The sequence below is a fragment of the Lissotriton vulgaris genome, chromosome 5, assembly GCF_964263255.1.
Source record: "Lissotriton vulgaris chromosome 5, aLisVul1.2, whole genome shotgun sequence".
In the NCBI taxonomy this organism is placed as follows: Eukaryota; Metazoa; Chordata; class Amphibia; order Caudata; family Salamandridae; genus Lissotriton; species Lissotriton vulgaris.
The window spans coordinates 146,387,856-146,403,181 of record NC_141693.1 but is presented as its reverse complement, the minus strand read 5'-3'; positions in this window follow the sequence as shown (position 1 = coordinate 146,403,181).

Genomic DNA, 15,326 nt, shown 5'->3' with positions numbered 1-15,326 from the left:
TGGAGTATATGATCACCTTTCATGATGTTTCCACAGTTATGACAGTTTAAGCATGGAATTGTTCCCTTGTATTTGATAGGAGGTCCTTCTTTAATTTGAGGTTTAAGTAGTTCACCAATATTTTTTGTGTGCTCCTGGGTGAAACATTTACCATTTTCCCAACTGATGAGGGTCAAAAGGACAGTCTCGGAACCAGAACAACTGGAAGTTCAATCAGAATTGATGATGGAAAGATTCAAAAGTAGAGGATACCCAGACTTGGTATTAAATGAAGCAAAACAAAGGATTGCAGAAAAAAGTAGAGAAGAACTATTTACACCCAGGAGCACACAGGAAGATCAACGGATCACCTGTGTGAGTAAGTTTTCCACCATGAATCATCAATTTAAAAAAATCATTAAAAGACATTGGATACTACTAGCTACAGAACTGGATTTTAAAGGGCTATTCAGTCAAGAACCACTTTTTGCTCACACGAGGTCAAAAAATATTGGTGAACTACTCAAACCTCAAATTAAAGAAGGACCTCCTATCAAATACAAGGGAACAATTCCATGCTTAAACTGTCATAACTGTGGAAACATCATGAAAGGTGATCATATACCCCACGTACAAGATGGTAAAATGATAAAACTCAAAGTAAATGGAACATGTGACTCCACCAACATCATTTATCTTTTAACCTGTCCGTGTAATAAGCAATATGTGGGTCAAACAGAGAGGAAACTAAAAATAAGACTTAATGAGCATAAAAGCAACATCAGAACCCAAATGATAAAATCTTCAGTAGCAACTCACTTTATGGAAGCGCAACATCAAATTGATGACTTGAAAGCGTGCATCTTGGAACAAGTGCACAAAGTATCAGGAAGAGATAACAGGAAAACTTTGATTAAAAGAGAAAATCACTGGATTTATTTCCTGCAAACCATGAAACCTAAAGGGTTAAATGACAGGATTGAACTGGCTTGGTATTTGTGAATATATTATTGAATATAACTATATCTGACATGTTTAGAGGGTGGAAAAGTTGTAAATTCGTGAAATGTCGTAGTTATTGGCACACTGTGCCTTTAAGAGCAGGTTAAATGCATTCAGAGCTTCTGTTTCTTTTAAATACACGAACAACCCGCGCGCGTCACAAGCACAACGTCCAGCATGCTTAGCGTGTAGTAACGATCCAACACGGTAATCGTCTCTCTCCACGGAGGGTTTAATATACTATTTAGAGAGCAATTGTCTCTGGTATTAAGTTATTAGACAGTGACATCAACGTTGTGAAAAAAAAGCTATAACTGAAAACACGCAATGCGAGTAGGTTTTTAAACAGATAGTCAAACATGCATGTTATGTTTTTTGCAAAAAAGGCACACTGACTTAATTGTAATATACTACTTGTTAGATAAAGGAACACATAGAGCGTATGCATGTATTTTTTTTGAAAATTTTGAACGTTGAGTTAAACATTTGAGTAGAAACAATGACACTGATACGTATCGCAAGTGTTTTCAATGGAGGCAAGATAACAGTTGAATAATGAAATGTATTATCGTTTTTTCAGATAGATTGATCCCTTGACAAAGGCGAAACCCGCCGAAATGCATTGGGAATAAGGAAATATTCATTGTATTGGATTGTTTAAGCAATGTTTTTTGAAACGAAATAATGGATATGATATACGATGTGAATGCAACTATAGCTGATGTTTCAGCATATCCTGATGCCCTAGGAGACAGAGCTAAAACGTACTTTCTGCAGATCAGGATTATCAAGTGAAGTGATGTCACATGAGCTTGGTACCCTCTCCCATTATAAGTAGTGATGTTACATGACGCTTAACTTTGGAAGTATCATTGAATAGAAGATATCACAACAATAGCAATATTCAAAAAGTTACAAAAGTACATAAAAGTCTATTTCTGATGGATATTTCTAACTTTAGATTTCTTACCTTAAGAATTTCCTAGGCTCTAGATTCAATGGGGAGAATTTTCTCTGAAATATTCACATGCACCTGCTGATAGGGGCACTTGGCGCACCAGTGATTGCATTCTGCCCCAGAAATGATGGAGCAGAGTTGCATACAAGTCACCCTTGTATGTTGATATAGGTTCTTTTCTTTCCACACCCTTCAAAGTGGATCCAGAGCTCCACTCCCAACTTTGTCCGTTTTCAGAAAACTCAAAGAAATTATACTCGGGCAGTGTGCCAAGGACGAGGTTTCCCCTGAAAATAATAGGATTCAAGCCATGACATGACTGTAGGAAGCCAATGTCAATTATAGACCATACGACGTGCCTGTATTACTTGGGCTTCAGTCATGAGATAGATGTGCGCTAATGCTCCTGAAGGAAATCGAAGGAGGCAAAACAACATCGCTGAAGATAAGAAGGGGTTAAAAACTAGTCACAGGGCCATTTGTGATCCCGATCAAGAAATCAGTCCCCTGGAAAGTTCTGTTCCTGCTTGAAGTCTTGTGATAAGTCGAAGATAGCAAATAAGTGTAAGAATGCCAAATCGGACTGAAACCCACCTCGCCACTCAAAATCAGACAAGCAAGCGTGAGGGCATCAATCAAAGGGCCATAGCCCACAGAGATCTTCCGTCTCCGATCCTGACCCACAATTGGTCTCAGCACACCCTGAATTCTCTGAGCCATCGTCGACCCACATTAAATTGTAGCCTTCAAAGAGGCCATACTGCAGTTATTTGCAGATACTTCCAGCTGTTCCAACTGGACTTATGCCTGTGGACCCTCCCTCAATGATAATGTATCCAATGGAGTCCATGCACATAACCTGTGCCCCATTCTACCAGCAGGCCGTTCTTCCACTCTGACCACAGAGTCCATGCCTGTCCCTTTTATGCTGATTGTTCGACCTGGCATTTTTTGGTGTGTTTTGCCTGACTTTTTTCTTTCTTTCCTCCTGTTTTTGACTTTGTTTTTGCTGGCTTTAGGACTCTGAGCACTTTACCACTGCTGACCAGTGCTAAAGTGCGTGTGCTCTGAATATAAAGTGTGGTGGCAATTGGTTTATTCATGGTTTGCATATTTGGTTTACTTTTATGTCCCTAGTAAAGTACACTACCTGTGTCCAGGGCCTGTAAACCAAATGCTACTAGTGGGCCTGTAGCAGGGCCGGACTGGGAACCAAAACCGGCCCTGGCAAAGTGCTCAGCTGGCCCCCAGGGGAGTTGGGAGCGCAGGTGAGCTGTTTGCCACAGCTGGTTTCGGCCAATTTTGTTACAGCGGCCAATATTGCAGCTATGCTGCAAAAACGGCTCTGTAACCAAATCGGTGCCAGGGGTCCAAAACCGGCCCCCAACCCTGGTGGCCCACGGGGGAAATGCCTGGTGCCCGCTGCGGCCAGTCCAGCCCTGGCCTGTAGCACTAGTTGTGCCAATCATGTAAGTAGCCCTTTAACCATGTCTAAGGGCTACCACTGCAGAACCTGTGTGTGCAGTTTTAAACTGCCATTTCGACCTGACAAGATAATCTACTTATCAGGCCCAAACCTGTCTTTTTACCACAAATGTCACCCCAATAGTAGGCCCTAGGCAGTCCCAAGGACAGGATGCAGTGTATTTAAAAAAGTAGAACATGTACTTTTGAGTTTTACATTTCCTGGTAGAGAAACACGATTAAATTAGTTTTTCACTCCTGCAAGGCCTAACTCTCCCACAGGTTAGTATTGGCACTGCCTTGTAACATTTTAGAAGTGTAACTTCTAATTAGGATAACATAGGAAAAGTAAGTTTGGTTTATTTGGACTCATTATTCAAAAACACCTCTTTAAGTGAAGTTGCTTTTTAAATTGCAGGTCTGAAAAAGTTGTTTTTAGAAAGTTGGCATTGTCTTATTTTAACCATGTTGTGCCTTCAGACTGTCTCTGGAATACATGTCTGGGTTGGGTGACAGCAGGGCTTTGTGTATTCCTTCTAGAATGTCACACACAAAGGGAGCTGGGGTCTGCCACTCACATCCCGATGGCCCATCACTAGGCTGATGTCTCTTCCTGAGCTAGAGTGAGAGGGAGGAGCTTACACTTGGACCTGCATAGGGCTGTGCCTGTCCCCAAGCAAAGGGTTGCATACCCCCCTGTAGTGTGTCTGGAACCAGGGCAGGAAAGGGCTTGTTCTTATGTATTACAAAGAGATTTCTTTGAAGTGTCCATACTTCAAAGGCTAAAATGGGTGTAAGTACTAGACCTCTGATAACATATACTCGGTTCACTTTTAGGGCCTGAGGAGAATCTGTCAGGAAGAAGAGCTGTACTGCAGGAGGACCAGCCACCCTGCTAATTGGTTTACTGTTTTGGCCTGCATATTGCTGTACTGTAAGAGGGACTGCCACTTTGCTACTTGCTTTGCTGCGTAGGGCTGTTGCCTCTTGCTTGGGCAGTGAGAAGGACTCAACCATATCTCTAATACCTCTAGAAGAAGCTTAAGTAACTCCAAGGGCTTGGTGGCTTACATGATTATTAGTCTATCGAAACCAATGAGGCGTCAGTGGGACGCCCTGATGAAGCGAGCTTCAGAAATTATTTGATTCTGACTTGTGGATTCATTTCCCTATAACATGAACTAATCAATTATTGAGCTGTTGCATTATTTGTTATATTAACTCAACCTAGATTAAGTTTGCACCACCCATGAACACGCGGGAACTAATAACATGTGCTCTTGTTGTATTTGCGAGTCTGTTTTGTAACACATGATTAATATTGTTTTGTTTGTCATGTTTGTCCTTTTGTGCAGAGGATGGTTATATGTTGTTTTTGACATGCATGTTACATATATGTTGGTATAGTCATAGGAGTAATGTTTAACATATGTTGAGTTTTCTGATTTTGTCAGAGTGTTAAATGTAGTCGTAAGGTTTTTTCCAGCAGTGTGAAAAATTCCTGGTTATTTGCCGGCAAAGGGTAGTGTGACTAGAAGAGTTACACAGTGCATTTGTTCTGTTTCAAAATGGTGGTATAGAATATATCACGTGTTGTGGACGTACAACACAAGTTTAGGGACTTTAGATGTGACTGGTTAAATGCAATAGTGAGGATTGCCTATGAAATTGTGGCATTAAGCATAGGGAATTGCTTGCCCGTTTTAAAACTTTTTGTGAAAAGAGTAATAGGATTTATCCAAACTTGAGTGAAGGGTGAGCTAGCGTCGTCTATTCTTATCAACGTTTGACGTTTTCTATGGTTGGTTCAAGACCTGCCGAGATCTTGTGTGTGAATGATTAGAGTTTTCGTATATATGCGTGAATAAATGATCGTATAGAAATAGCGTCGTCTCTTTTATGCGAAGAGTGAGTTCTGAATGACTGTAAAAACTATCACTTTATTAGCGAAACAGACAAGTGGTTTGTTTATTCGTAGTTACTAATTAAAATTTCATTGGAAAGTTTTGCTTAAAATGGCGCTGTGAAAAAGTTTTGTGAAGGAGGGGTGAGTTTACGGAGTAACACGCAGAGAAGCTGCAGCGGTAGCATATGTCATTTCGGTTCGCGCTGTGATTGGTTAACATACATCACAGAAAGCGCACTGATTGGTTCACGTGACTGTGATGAGCTGGTACCGGATTGATCAGTTCTGAATACTGTATTTCTATTGGAAGAGCAAGGTAGTGACATAGCTTAACCTGATTGGCTTGTTGGTGTCTTTCGCGCACGGATTGGTTGGAATAGCGGAACACCAGAGAAACATTTTCGAAGCTTACGGAACAACAATTTTGACTTAAAAACATGGGTTATTGGAATGATAATGAGAAAAAGAAGCCTTCATTGTTTTCAGAGAGTTAAAAAAATTTTTTAAACCTGACAAGAAAATTGAAACGCGTGGTGGTAAATTACTTCATAAGTACAAACACCCGCAGCCTATATGGATGGTGAATATGGCTATCATACTGTAATTTGGTTTGATAATTGGATGCATTATACACAAAAAGATGGTGTATTAGCATGGCCGGAGGATGGGTCATTTAATATGAAAGTTTTGAGAAACTTGAGAGAAAAAATGATGGATCTTGTGCCAAAGCCAAGACCTACACAATTTGAGGCATTGGTTGAATGGGAGGTTGAGATGATGGAACTTGAGCGTGAAAGCAAATGCCTGGCACCTACAAATTCAAAATATATTTTAAATAGAGAAACACATGAAGATAAAGTGAGGCGCCGGAGAAAGGTAGATATGTACGATGGTCTGTATCCAGTGAGAATAATGATTACTGAAGACTTGGAACAAAAGACAGCTGGTAGGAGAATTGATGAGGAATTAGATGATGCAGTTTTAGAAGACATTTATGCTACTAAACGCAAACCACCACCTTATCAAGCAGGTTCTCAATCTACCCCAAGAGTTTCTACAGGAACTTCTCCAAGTGCACCTCCTAGAGAAGCTGAAGAAGGTTCTCCCAGATTTTTAAAATGACCTGAAAGAGTAGGATCAATAAATAATTGAAGTACACCCAGAGAAAGCAGAGTCCCACAACAGGAAAACAAGTTTGTGAGAAATCAAGAGAGATTACCTGCTGTCATTCCAGAAATTTCTAGTTATAATAAAGCGAAGCAAGATTTAATTCAACAATTGACAAAAGGCATGGAAGCAGTGACAGTACCAGTTACTATTGGTCCTGTTGTACCGGTTTTTGATCAAGGAGACAATAGACAACCAGCTTTGACAGTTCCACTAAATGCAGAAATTCAAAAAGTTGCTGAGAGATTTTATTCGGAACTTTCAGAGATTCATAGAGAAAAATCTATGATGCCAAATTTAACATTAAATGGAAGTTTTTCAAGTTCGCAAACACCATCAGTGGCAGATTCAGATTCAGGCCTGTCAGAGAAAAGTTTAAACAGAATAGAATTATCACAAAATGGATTGAGCCCTGAAGCTCCTGATTATAAAAAGCTTGATGTAGCTAAATTAAAAGCTGACCTGGAGGAATTAATCATTGGCACAATTGGTCCTGACAATTTGAAATTGTATCAGGATGATGAATTACTGTTCATTTGTAAAAGTATTCAGTGGAAAACGAAAAACAGGTATGAACAACTGGAAGAAATGGCTGCTGAATTAGAAATTGATTTGAGTAAACAGAAACATTTGCAGAAACATTACAGAGTGGATTTCTCTGAAAGAGACATTGATAATCTAAATGCTGCTTGAAGAATGACACATATAAGAGAATTAAGAAGTTTTCTCTGAAAATTAGGCGAATTAGGTAAATGGAGAATAAAATGGTCAAAGAAAGAACAGGATAAAAGATTAAGAAAAGATGTAGTTTCAGAATTTCCAATGAGAGAAATAGCTGGAGGAGGGTATATGCATGTTCCTTGGTCCAGACAGGATATTCTCCTGTTTACTAATGATTTTCAACGTTTGAGAGAAAAGCCAGTTGAGTGGTACCGACAGGTAGACAGATTTATAAAGCTGTCAAAAGTTCTGTGGATTGATCTAGATGAATTCTTTGACATTGTTGTTCCATCAGATCTTTGGACAGAATGCAACATTTCTGTGGATTGGCCAAAAGAAGAACCTCCCCGAGACCCGGTTACAGGTGCCCCAGCAAAAGATGTCATGGACATTTATAATAAAGTAATTTACTGGTTGAAAGGAAAAATTCCCCCGAAAGAAGTGGACTGGGTTAAAATAGACAGAACAAACCAGGAACCAAAAGAATCAGTTCACTCATTTTATGAAAGATTACTGTTAGTCTTTAAACAGTACAGTGGCTATGAAAAATTAAGTGAAAAAGACATTAGCCACTTTATATACAGATTTGTATATGGCCTGGGACCTGAAATAAGTGACATGATTAGAAATGGAATTGTTTGTTGGCAAGCACTTTCAGTTGATGACATCCTGAGGAAGGCAAAATATTGCAGTGATGAGATAGACGCGAAGCAGAAAAATCTTAAAGCGAAGGAAATGTGGGCACAGGTGAAGGTAGCAGAGCAGCTACAACAACAGCTTCTATGCAGCAGCAGAATCAGGGGAAGTTCAAGAATAATTTTAATAATAATAAGCCAAAATTTAAAGTAAATGTTGAAGAGCTGAAACAAAAGCTCCCATGTTTTAATTGCGGCGAAATTGGACACTGGAAACGCGAGTGTAAAAACCCGCCCAGAAAATTTAAAAACAATTCGTTGAACCCACAGGTGCAGTGTGAGTTAAATCCGCAGCAACAGCAACAGCTACAGCAACAATTAAATGAATTAAGTCAGCAGCGACGACAGATAGCGAATCAGCAGAGCCAGATACAGCAAAGCCAGTTTCAGCAGAACCAGGTACAGCAGAGTCAAATTAAGCAGAGTCAGGTACCTCAAGCACCATTTCCTGGTAGTGCTAATACGCAGAGATTTTCTTCTGAAAAAGGTTTCTGTGGAGGTAATTTGGTAAACAATGTGTCAAAAATTAACATGTCAAATGCTTCTCAATTTTGGTTAAAAGACAAAGAGGAAAGAGTGATTCCTCAGAAGATTACTCATGACGGTGCCTGAGAGAGGAAGAAGAGTGTGTGCTTGGACCCACTCTTGAGGTAGATCAGTCTGGTCCATTTGTGAATGGTAAAGTAAATGATGTCGATGTTACCTTCCTTGTGGATACAGGTGCTACCCGTTCTACTGTTAGATCAGCAGAAATAGAAAATCTTCCTCTCTCTGGGGAGTCCAAAACAAGTTTAACAGAACCAGTAAAAGTGGAAATAGGGAACTACAAAGATAAGCACAGATTTCTAGTTTGTGACAGCAGTCCTGTTAATCTGTTGGGTTGTGATATATTGTGCAAAATGAATTGCAGAATATATTGTTCACCAGATGGCATTGAAATGCAAACTGCAGAAGAAGATGTTCTTTATAAATTAACTATGCTAATGGTTGATGAGGAGAAAACATCACTATTTCCTGTATTTGATAAAAATGATTTGCCAGAAGAACTAAAAAAGCCAGTTAATCCAGCAATTTGGTATCTAACAGGAAATGATATGGGTCTCATGAAAAATATTGATCCAGTAAAAATCACTGTTAAACAGGGAATTGATTTTCCAAATGTTCCTCGATACAAAATGAAAGCAGAGACAATTGAGGGTGTCATTCCTGTGATTGAAAATTCATAAGTCAAGGTGTGTTAAAAGAGATTGAAAGCAGCCCATGTAACTCACCGATTATGGGTATTAAAAAGCCAAACGGAACATACAGAATTGTTCAGGACCTGAGAAAAAATAACCAGATTGTTGTTCCATGTTGTCCAATTGTTCCAAACCCAGCAGTAATTCTTTACCAGATTCCACATGATGCAGAATGGTACACGGTCATTGACCTGTGTAGCGCTTTCTTTACAGTTCCATTACATCCAGAAAGCCTGCAAATTTTCGCTTTCAGGTTCCAAAATAGGATCCTAGCATGGTGTCGTATCCCTCAAGGCTATACTGAGAGTCCATCTATCTTTAATCAGTTGTTAAAGAAATCCCTAGAAGATTTGGTATTGCCTGGTAATTCCACATTGGTACAGTACATTGACGATTTGCTTGTGGCAGCCAAAACACGAGAGAATTGTGTTACTGATACCATTAGCCTGTTAAATCGATTGGCAGATGAGGGACATAAAGTGTCACCTGCAAAATTGCAGTTTTGTAAACAAGAAGTGAAATATCTTGGTCACAGAATTGCAAAGGAAATGAGAAAAGTGACAGTTGAAAGAATTAAAATGATTCGAGCAATTCAACCACCGACAACACAAAGACAGGTGAGAATGTTTCTGGGAATTGTTGGTTACTGTCGACAATGGATCAGTGGATTTTCAGTGATTGCAAAACCATTGCAGAGATTAACAAAAGCAGATGTAAAAGATCCAATTACCCTGTCAAAAATTGAACTGGAAGCTTTTGAGCAGTTAAAAAAGAGCTTATGTGAGGCTTCTGCCCTGGGTATGCCAGACTATGAAAAAGAATTTGAACTTTACTGCAGTGAAAGAGAAGGTTGTGCATTGTCTGTATTGATTCAGAGGCATGGTAAGTTGAGAAAACCAATTGCATATTTCTCAGCTGTTTTGGATCCTGTTGCAAAAGCTTTGCCAGGTTGCTTAACACCTTAGCTGCTTTGAAACGTCCAGCTCCAGTGCTGAACGTTCCATTGCGCAGGTGCAGTTGGAACGTCCAACGGCCGACGGCAGCACTCCCGAGGTAGTGGTGCCGTCGGCCGCTGGTATAGGCGCAGCGCTTAAGGGGTTAAAAGCAGTGGCCGCAACAAGTGTAAGTCTTGAACAAAGTGAGGGTATCATTATGGGATTTCCTGTAAAAGTATACGTACCTCATTCAGTTGAAATTCTTCTTACCAGAAGTAGGACTCAACACTTGACAAGTAGCAGACTGACAAAATATGAAAAAACAATTCTGGGGTCAGACAATGTGTCAATTGTGAGGTGCGTGAATTTGAATGCTTCCACATTATTACCAGATGGAGTTATTACTGAGGTAAGTAATGAAAATGACATTGATCATGAATGCCTGGATGTTGTAGATTACTGCACAAAACCAAGACAGGACATAAAAGATGTTCCTTTACCTGAATCAGACATAGTCTATTTTGTAGATGGGATCTTGTTTGAGGAATGATGAAGGGATTCTGAGGGCAGCATACTCAGTGTGTACAGTTTCGGATGTTGTTGAAGGTTCACCTTTAGATGGAATTCGTTCTGCTCAAATTGCAGAGCTAATTGGTTTAATCCAAGCATGTGAAAAAGCAGCTGGCAAAAGAGTAACTGACCATAGTGACTGATAGTCAATATGGTTATGGTGTTGTTCATGATTATGGACAACTGTGGTCTCAAAGAGGTTATTTAACCTCTGCAGGAACACCAATCAGAAATGTAAACTTGATCAAGAGATTGATTGATGGCATTCAGTTACCAGAACAAATTGCTGTAGTCAAATGTGCAGCTCATAAGAAAGGTGATGATTACATCACCAAAGGAAACGCGTACGCAGATGAGATTGCGAAGTACTGCGCCAAAAACAATTATTCAATCAATCGGGAAAAAGATGAAAGTCACACAATGAATTCTCTCATGCTAATTTCTGTAGTTGAAACATGGCAGGAAGTGAAGGATCTACAAGATGAGGCAAGTGAGGAAGAGAAAAACACATTGTTAAAAAATGAATGCAGACAAAGTGAGGAAGATGGAATTTGGGTTCACAAAGATGGAAGGCCTGTAATGCCAGACTGCATGATTGCTGATATGGCACGGATGTACCATGGTCCAGGACATTTAGGAAGAGATTCCATGATTAGATTATTTAGAGAAACATGGTTCAACACGAAATTTAGAATCATTGCAGAATCACTTTGCCAAAGATGTTTGACCTGCCAACAGATGAATCCTAACAGAAAGACTGTTGTAAGTTTGGGAGCCATAGGACGGGAGGGTGGCCCTTTTACCAGATTTCAAATGGATTTCATTGAGATGCCGATGCACAACAGACTGAGATATGTATTGGTATTTGTTTGTCTGTTTTCAAGATGGGTGTAAGCTTTCCCGACACGTCATAATGACTCAGTCACAGTGGCAAAATTGCTTCTTAGGGAGATCATACCTAGGTACGGATTTCCAGTTACCATCAAAAGTGATTGCGGAACTCATTTTGAAAACAGATGAAACTGATTTGTGAAGCTTTGAATATTCAACAGAAGTTACATTGTGCTTACAGACCAGAAGCATCAGGTGTTGTTGAAAAAGTAAATGGAACTATCAAGAATAGAATTTCAAAAATGTGTCTAGCCACAGGAGTGAAGTGGACAGATGCACTTCCACTTGTTCTAATGTCAATGAGAAGCACTCCAGAGAAAAAGACAGGTCTTATTCCTCATGACATCGTGATGGGTAGAGTAATGAGACAAGCATTTGTTCCAGTTGGCAAATTAATGAGTATTAATGATAGTGCAATCATTGAATATTGCCAGAACCTGTCTGATGTAGTCAATTCTGTGTTTCATCAGGTGGGAACAGATGTAATCTCAAAGGAGAAAGTCCAAGCTCATGATTGGTTACCCGGAGACTGGGTAAGGACCAAAGTTCATCAAAGAAGAAACTGTTTAGTCCCAAGGTGGCAGAAAGCAAGACAGATAATTTTAGTTACAACAAACGCAGTTAAGTGCAAGGCACTAAAAAGGTGGATTCACGCAAGCCATACGATTTGTGTGCCACCTCCTGAAAATCCTGATGAAGACAGCAACACAACAGCTGATTCAGATTCAGAAGGAGATCCAGAAGATCCTGAGTCTGATGATCAACAAGAAAATCAACATCAAGAAAATCTAGATGAAAGTCAGAACTTGAATGAAGAAGATCTGAATATCGAAACTGGAGATCGAGGTGTTGATGATGATGATCTGCTTGAAAAAGAGTCTCTAAAAGAAAAAGAAGATTCAGAAGAAGCAGAAGATTCTGAGCGAGACGAAAATCTGAGCCAGAGTATTGAAAGGCGAAAAAGTAACTCTGTGATCAAGAGCAAAAAGCCTGAGACTGGGAAGCTGAAGGTGATTCCTGAAGAAGAATTACCAAGTACCAGTAAAGGTATTGTTTCTAATGGAGTGAAGCTGCCGAGTAAAGAAGTTCCTAGGTACAGATTTGAAGTCTCAGATACAGATACTGATGAAAGTGATGAAGAATCTGAAATAAGAAAATTCAGAAAAAGAGCTTGGAAAGCTGAATGTAATGAATGTGTGGCAAAGAAAAAGGTCTTGAGAAAAGGAGACATTTGGCTTGAAGACAATTTGAAATTCAAACTGGTGAAGAAATTGAAAGATTAAATTAACGAGGTATCTAGTTAGGGAGGTGAACTTGAAAAGAAAAACGAAAACAAGAAAATTGAGGTAATCACTCGAAAGACAAAGAGAGTAATAAAGCCTAATCAGAAATATAAGTCCCCAGAGTGGACCTATATCATTATTCCACCAATTGTTGAGGTGGAAAGCAGCAGTCAGGAAGATTTAGAACTCAGTGACAAGGATTGAGATTGTTAAAAATCTAGATAAGGGTTTTGTTTCTTGGCATAAGGCTGAAGAAAGTTTGTTAGGTGACTTTGGGTCGAGTTTCCTGGCATAAGGCTGAAGAAAATTTGTTAGGTGACTTTAGGTCGAAGAAAAGCTGTTTAGTTGGAGAGCACATATTTTGTGACACAAGGTCGAAGAAAAGCTGTTTAGGGTTTTGTTCTAAAAAAAAAAAAAAAAAAAATTTAAGAGGGGGTATATAGTTTGTAGTTTACTCACATTTTTAAAAATGTTGTTTGTTAATTTTTAGAATGCCTGGATCAGATACTTCTAGGTGTTTGATTCTTAAGAGATGCTGTAAAAAGACTTCAATTTGTGTGATATTATTAATTCTACTTTGGTTAATTTTAGCTGTGGTCTATCCTTTTGATGTTAATAAGCAAAAATCTAAGACTAATATAACCAGTAAGGTTGAGCCTAAACATGAGAAACATGCTGGCAAGTCTAGCAGAGTTATTGAGCATGATCCAGAGACTCATCAAGATAGGTCTATTGGAGATTTCTCAAGCAATTCATTTTCAAGGCTTTTATCTGAATATGTTAAAGTAATGAATGTTAAGGATTGCTATGTCTGTGTAAAATTGCCTGCTTCTATTTCAGAGGGGGAGACTTATAATATGTTACCTCTCACTTATGGCATTACCTGCAGTGTGATTGCTAGTCTGTTTTATGAAACTGGACGTCTGGAGTATTATTACTCAGACTTTGATGAGGTTTTTGCAAATCTCAAAGTTGTAAATAGCTTAAACAAAGTTAGGCCTGCGAAGCAGATGAGGGAATTCTTTTTAGTTACTAATGAACTCAACTATGAATATGCCTATAGAAATAATCTAACATGCAAAATGAGAGCTGAAGAAAAGACTTTCCTGAACATGGTTGAGGAAAGAAGGGCTGTTTACAAGAGAAATGAAATGCTTAAACATGCTAAATCTAAATACTGGCAGATGGAGGACGCAAAATTAAATGGTGTTCATACTAATGCTGCAATTCACATAGATGAACCAGTTAGTGGTAAATTTTGTATTAGGAGAGACAATACGTTATATGATAACTTTTTTGTAGGTGCTAGTCAATGTGAAGATACTTATCGTATTGTGGGGGGATGGGGTTTTAAAGGTGGTAAGGATCCAATTTTCCTGGGATTTATTTTATCTGTGGTAATAAAGCATATTTTAGCCTCCCAGACCACTGGTACGGGTCATGTTATCTTGGCCTGGTCTTTCCAAAATTTTTTCATGTTGACAGAAATGAAAAGGGTACTTTTGAATTTGGTGAACATCTGAATCTGAATAGGTACAAAAGAGAAAGTTTTTCAGAAATCCTGGGAGACATCTTTGGTGCTGTTATTCCTATGGTGGGAATTACTATGAATTCAATCAAAATCAGAAAAGTTTCTACAATTGTAGATAGATTGTCAACAGATACTGCAAGTGGTTTCCAATTGGTTAGCACAGAACTTGTTGCAACTAGAAGCATGGTTATGCAGAATCGTCTTGCTCTAGACATTCTGCTTGCAAAAGAGGGGGGAGTTTGTGGGGTCTTACATGTCCAACATTGCTGTACTTATATACCTGACAAAAGTCGGGATATAGAGTTGCTTGTTAAGAATATTACGCAATTTCATGAGGAAATAGAACCTTTGGAAGAAGAGAGTTTCACTGAAAGAATTGGAAAAAGAATGGAGGCTATCAAAGAATGGTTTTCTTAAGTTGGTAACTCCATCATTGGCAAAGTGCTCTATCCAGTAATTGTCATCATCATAGTGATAATGCTGCTAAAAATTAGCTGTTTGATTCACAAGAGAAGAAAGCATCAGAAAGAAAAGAGAAGGATCTATAAACTCAGAAAGGAACAAGAGAAGGAATATGAGTTAAAGGAAATGCGAAGGGTTCAGTTTGGAAGAGATGACCAGACAGCAGAAACAGGGGTTTAGGGAGACCAATATCAAGAGAATTCAATGTGTGTAGTCTCCAAATGTGGGTGAAAATTTCCTGAAATTTTTGGGTGTTGTTTGGTGATTTTAAAATCACCAGATGAGGGAGTTGATGAAGCGAGCTTCAGAAATTATTTTATTCTGACTTGTGGATTCATTTCCCTATAACATGAACTAATCAATTAATGAGCTGTTGCATTATTTGTTATATTAACTCAACCTAGATTAAGTTTGCACCACACATGAACACGCGGGAACTAATAACATGTGCTCTTGTTGTATTTGCGAGTCTGTTTTGTAACACATGATTAATATTGTTTTGTTTGTCATGTTTGTCCTTTTGTC